We start from the raw sequence: 6,670 nt of genomic DNA, 5'->3' as shown, positions 1-6,670 counted from the left end.
TATTTACCTCAAAAGTAAACACTCTCCAGCAATCCATATCTTTATGTTTGCAGAGGTTATGTTTTTTTTTTTTCTTTTTGTGGTGCTGGGGATTGAACCCAGGGCCTTGTCCATGCAAGCCAAGCACTCTACAAACTGAGCTTTATCCCCAGCCCTTTTTTTTTTAACAGTTTGAAGTTTTTATTTATCCATTTTATCTCTCCACTGGTTTGGATTTATGAATTTTTCCTTATTTTATTTTTTTTCTCACTTTGCTAATGATGTTTTAGTGGTTATTCTTGAAAATGTATTTCAATTATATAATTTAACAATTTCTAAGTTTTAAAAATATATTAAAGCCTCTCTCAAGCAATTGAAATTGGGTTACATAATACTCTTGTACATCATATTTGAATCACCTTTCTTTTAACCCCCAAACTCAGCCCTTATTTTTATGATTTCATACATACTATATTTGTTCTTTGGATTGATATACATATTCATTATTTTATTTATTCTTTGTACCTTCTAGCTCTTCATAGTGTCCTTCTGGGATCATTTCCTTTTCTCTGCAGTGTGACGTACAGGACAGCAACTCTGAATCTCCTCTGTGAATCAGAAACAATTTTAAGAGCTCTAACTATATATTACATATATTTGCACATATAATTGTGTATATATATATATATATATATCCTTAAAGTGTATGTGTGTGTATGCCTGACCTCACCCCTAGAGCTTTAAGTTAATTTTGTCTGGGATGGGAGTCAGGCACTTATTGAAAATAGAGAGACAAAAGCTTTCCTGGTGATTCTAATGGGCACCAAGAGTTGAAAGCTACTGCTTTATAAGTTTCATATATATTGTTATTTTGTTTATTGCTTATTTTCACCAGAAAAATGTAAATTCCAAAAGTGAAAGGATTTTTTCCATTCCTTTTTTAATGGATTTATCTGTACTGCCCTGAATAGTGATAACCACACAGTAGTTGACCAAAGAATGTTTGAATGAAAAAAAGTGATATGAAAAAGTGAATGAAAGAAAGTGATAAGCATAAGATATGGCAGAAGCAGAGAGGTGGAGCAGTTGTCTGGATTGGGTTAAAGAATGGAAGGGAGAGTCAGCAATCTATCATGAAAGAGATGAAATGTGAGCTGACCTTTGAAAAGTGAGCAAGAATTACCATTTTGTGAAATGCAAAGATTTGAGATATTGTTGTCTTTTGAAATTATAAGTTTATGAGATTTAGGAGTGAAGATACTAAGTGGTGAGAGATAGAGATAAACAGGGAGGGAAGGGGAGAGATACAGAGACAGAAAAAGAGGAAGACTTATCCACTACTAAAGCTTTTAGGGAAACAAGACAATGATTCTGGTGATGGAGAGAAGGGGATAAGCACATCAATGTTGCTCTTACACACCATCCTTTCCTAGAGACCTCCTAGAATGGCAACCCCATTTCCCACAACATCACAAATATTGCTATCCTAATTACCTGCTTTGTTTCTTCATAGCCTTTGTCACCTTTTAGCATGTTTCTTCTTAGATATATTTGTTATCTTTCACAAGAATACAACTCCTATGAGGACAGATGTTACACACAAAGTCCTTCCATTTTTAGCTTTTTAAATCTCCAGCTTCATCTCTCATAGCTGCTCCTTTCACATTACACTTCATGTTCACTGTCATTCTTCCCTTTCATCTCTCCCTTCAATCATTTATTCAACATTAAACAAGTTTTTATAGAAGACTGTAGAAGATAAGATCTCTTTAGGTTCGTAGAATTCATCAGTCAGTCAAGGAGATAGCCATAGTTCCTATATTGTCTCCTTTATACTAATTATTATTGTTGTTGTTATTTTGCAGTACTGGGGACTGGACCCAAGACACTCTGACACTGAGCTACACTACAAGCCCTTTTATTTTTATTTTGACATAGGTTCTCAGTAAGTTGCCCAGGATGGCCTTGAAGTTGCAATCTTATTGCTTCAGCCTCTGGAATCACAAGTATTGCGGGTGTGTGCCACTGCATCTGGCACTAATTATTATTGCATTATAATTCCACTAGTTGTTTATGTATTTGTTCCCTGACCCCACTGAGTAGAGGGCCTTAAAATCTTGTTTTGTATCCTTACTTCTTTGTATGGGCAGCAACAGGAACACAACCTTGAATTGAGAGGGTGTTCAAAATATGTTGATGGAATGAAAAAAATGTCAGTCACATTATTAATAACAATGCCAGCACAAATATTAATAAAATATTAGTAAAAACAAAAATATTAATAAAAACACCAGCAAAAATAAGTACCCAATTCTAGTCCTTATCATTGTCCTGACTACATTTTGGTCATTTATTCATTCAACAAACATTGATGAACACCTTTTTTATGCTAGGCATTTTGTGTGTGTGTGTTACCAAAGACTGAACTCAGGTGTGCTTAACCACGAGCCACATCCCCATCCCTTTTTTAAAATACATTTTATTCAGAGACAGGGTCTCCCTAAGTTGCTTAGGGCCTTGCTAAATTGCTGAGGCTGGCTTTGAACTTGCAATTCTCCTGTCTCAGCCTCCTGAGCTGCTGGGATTACATGCCAGGCTATGCTAGGCTTTATATGTTTAAATGTCACCTTTAGTCCCCTAGGCCATGGGCTCCTAGTGCAGTGCTTCTGGGTGTAGTATATTGTTTGAGACATGCTAGGTGTTCAATATGTGTTTGTGGACTGACTGAAAATAACGAAAAGAGAACTCCAGTATAGATTTTGGGCCCCAAAGTGCTTTCTAGTGGCAGTAATTAACTCATTATTGAGTTTTTCTGAAATTCTTCAGAGTAAGGATTATGCTTATTATGGAAGCATTTTTTTCAGTTGTTATTTTCTTTCTTTTCTTGGGGAGTAATACATATATATATATATATATATATATATATATATACACATACAGGAGTGTTTTCTAAATAAGCCCACTTGATTTATTTAGCGATTTGAATATGAATATGGTATCTAGTTCTCTGGAAAAATTTCCAAGACAAACATGATTCAGCTTAATTTTTTTAAAAGCTTGAAGTCAAGGTATGCCATTAATAAAAATGAACTTTTTTTTTTTTTACCCTGAAATGTATGCTGGAAAAACAGTAGAGCAGTATGGTGAATATATATCTAGGTGCCTGAATGAAGGGACTAGGAGGTGGGAGCTGTTTCTAAGGGGAGTGCAGATGAGGTGACAGAGTATACATATTAGGTTTGGCAGAGAAACTGCAGTTCCTGGGATGACTAGAGCTAGGATTTTTTAAATTACTAATGAATTCCCTCTCCTAGCCAGTTTCCATCACTATCCAGGTTTCCATGTGGTGAGGGAGCCAATGAAATAAAGCATCCCAGAGCTTGCTAGAGAGGCACAGGAAGTTGCCAGGAGTGAAAGAGGGGGTGTGAACTGCAAATACTAAAGCTTCCGCCTAACAAAAGAGGATAGCATTTCCGGTCACGCCATCGTCGCTGCCTTCTTGGTCAAGGTGAGTGTCAAAAAGGAGACTGGTTAATTCCTCATAGATGTATTCCGTACACTCCCGGGAAGCGTTCCTTCTTCTCTTAACATGGGATGGAAAGAATGAGAATTCATCCCCAAAGTACTTTGTCCGCAGGATGCTTCTGACCACTGTGGTTCTAATAGCCGCATAGTCTCTCCTCCTCTGGAGGTGCGAGGCACGCAGCCACTCCCTCTCCTGACTCTTGCGGTCCTTTTATCCTCCTGACCCCTGATCAAGCCTCACCTCTCCTCTTTTTCCCAGATCGACTCCGATCTTTTTGAACCTGGACTATTCCCTTTGCCATAGCACTTTTTCCAATCACTCCCACCTTTCACCCCTCACCCTTTTAGCCTCCGACTTTTTGCAAGCCCCATTTCCCCGCTTATTCTTCCTTCTTTCCCCTTCCATCTCCTTATATTTTACATCCTTTCCCGGCTTTTACTCTTTCCTGCTCCCTCCCGCAGAGGCCAGTGAATTATACGTTTTCCCCCCCAAAGGAGGTGTGACTTGAAGGTCAACGCTATTTTTGGTCCTTTTTAAAAATAAGCAAAGAAGCAGAAATCTTAGACACATAAGAGGCATAGGGCCATGTCCCAATTATGTCTTTTTATTATCATTTTATTATTATTACTACTCTAAACAATATTGTACATCGTTTAGTTGCACTGGTTTCAGTCCCCTACTCATGGCATTTTTTTTATGTTGGCATAGAATCTTTAAGTCTTATGGAGGCAAATAGTGGATTTTGCCTATAATCTGGGGTCACCTTCAGGGGGTGAAAGCTTTCCAACCCTTAGAAAGCCTCTCAGTGGAGAATGGTTGGCAGGAATGACATCAGTTAAAAATATGTTACTTCATACAAGTGCAAGCTTGTTATGCAAATCCTTTTCTGGGCACTGGTAATATTGAACAGCAAGCCAGTTTATTTTTCAAACAAAGGTGTTTCTTTAAGAGCTTTTCAAGTACTATATAATCTATTTGTTGTAATGTGGATGTTGTATTTTTTCATATGTTGCAATGTGGAATTATTGTTCTACTCCATAAGTTATCATGTGAAGTATATCTTGTGAGAACATTAGTTAGAAATCACTAGTAATCACAATTTATTTTATTTTAATTTTAATTTTTTTTTTTTGGTTCTGGGGATTGAGCCCAGGGATTCCTTTTTTAAAAAATATTTATTTTTCAATTGTAGTTGCACACAATACCTTTATTTTATTTATCTTTATGTGGGGCTGAGGATCAAACCCAGGGCCTTGCACTCTACTACTGAGCCACAATCCCAGCCCCATCCAGGGGTTCTTTACCACTAAGTTACATCACCTGTCCTTTTTTCTAACCCTTATTTTATTTTATTTGTTTATGTGGTGCTGGGGATCAAACCCAGTGCCTCACACATGCTAAGCAAGTGCTCTACCACCGAGCCACAACTCTGGCCCCCCATCACCTGTCCTTTTTATTTTTATTTTATTTTTATTTTTGAGATAGGATTTCACTGAGTTGCTGAGGGTCTTGCTGGATGGCTGAGGCTGGGTTCAAACTTGCCATTCTCCTGCCTCAGTTTCCCAAGTTACTGGGATTATAGGTATGCACCCAGCATTACTTCTTTTCTTTACCAGATAATCATTAAAATTATAGTGAGGAACAGGATATTTCAGGCTCTAAAGAGACATTTAACCAAAGTTCTCCTTGAAAAAGCAATTTTATATTATCTCTTCCTCCTGTAACTAGCATATTATGCTTGCCAAAATAAGGGGTAATTTTCTTTTATAGGCTAGGTATAATTTTCAGTTCTTCCAGAATGAACACCGAGGCAAGAGATTTCATGACACCAAAGCACTTAGAAATTTTTCAAAAGGTATTGTTGATGTGTCTTTATTCTCTGTTCAAATCATTATTGCACAGCATTTAAGTATATCATACTGGTTTCAACCCACTGTGCATCCATCAGTCCATTCATTCATTCAATTCATTTAACAATATTGAATAACTTCTATGTGCCCAGCCATGTTTCAAGCACAGGGGTTCTTTACAACTAAGTTACATCACCCGTCCTTTTTTTAACCTTTATTTTATTTGTTTGTTTATTTTTATGTGGTGTTGGGGATCGAACCCAGTGCCTCACGCATGCTAGGCAAGTGCTCTACCCTACAACCACAACAAGAGCCCACAACAACCCAGAAAAAGAGCTATAACCCCGGCCCCCCATCACCTGTCTTTTTTATTTTGGGGACAGAATTTCACTGAGTTAGGAAAGGAAGTAGAGAAAGTTCAGAATATAAAAGTATTCCCAGACACAGTGGACCACGCCTGTAATCCCAGCAACTCTGGGGGCTGAGGTAGGAGGATCACGATTGGAAATCACGATTTGTAAAACAAAACAAAGAACAACAACAACAAAATAAGTCTTCTTTTTGCCGGGCATGGTGGTGCATGCCTATAATCCCACAGCTCAGGAGGCTGACACAGGAGGATCAGGAGTTCAAAGCCAGCCCCAGCAACTGTGTGGCGCTAGTGATTCATTGAGACCCTGTCTCTAACAAAATACAAAAATTGGGCTGGGGATGTGGCTCAGTGGTTGAGTGCCCCTGAGTTCAATCCCTGGTACCTCCCCACAAAAAAAAATAACAACAACAAAAAAACAAGTCTTTTAGATGGTAGTTAGGAGATGGCCAGTAAATGAACGTATATATAATAAATATAATAATAGACTGTGATGGAAAAGGGCTATATTATATTAGACAGGATGGTCAGAAAGGCCTCACTGGTAATGTGACATTTGAGTGGAGAGCTTAAGAAAGTGAGGGCACAAACTATGCAGATATTAGTGGGAAAACCCGATATATCTATGTCATGATATTTATGTCTGCATTTGTTGTTTATTCGGCTTCCTACATCCCCTCCTCAAGCCCCTTTGTCTCTCAGTGGTCACTATTTTGCGTAGCATGAATCTGAAAGAGCATATTCAAATAACCTGATTTATGCACATAAATTCCCCATATTCTATACTCCTGGCTAGCTTCTTGCTATCATTTAGGCGAATTGTCCGTTTCCAGCCCCTGTAGGAAGTCATATCTGTATCTCCATGCCTATTTCATTGTTTGTTGCTGGTGCATTGTGTGCTATTCTACAGCATATTTACTTATCTCTCTCACTGCTCTGATCACT

General features: G+C 38.0%; 1 protein-coding gene across 1 annotated transcript in view; it reads left to right on the top strand.

Moving 5' to 3' along the window:
* Positions 1–3,435: 3,435 nt before the first annotated feature.
* Maged1 (MAGE family member D1) overlaps positions 3,436–6,670 on the top strand; it is a 115,049-nt gene continuing 111,814 nt past the window's right edge. Inside the window, exon 1 of the mRNA XM_046442447.2 lies at positions 3,436–3,487. The gene's annotated coding sequence lies outside the window, so the exon portion shown is untranslated. The remainder of the gene's footprint in view (positions 3,488–6,670) is intronic.

Source organism: Marmota monax, unplaced genomic scaffold, assembly GCF_021218885.2.
Source record: "Marmota monax isolate L192 unplaced genomic scaffold, Marmota_monax_Labrador192_F-V1.1 WCK01_AAM20220418_F8-fsc00170, whole genome shotgun sequence".
NCBI classification, from domain to species: domain Eukaryota; kingdom Metazoa; phylum Chordata; class Mammalia; order Rodentia; family Sciuridae; genus Marmota; species Marmota monax.
The sequence above is the reverse complement of the archived record's forward strand: the minus strand, read 5'-3'. Positions and strand labels throughout refer to the sequence as shown.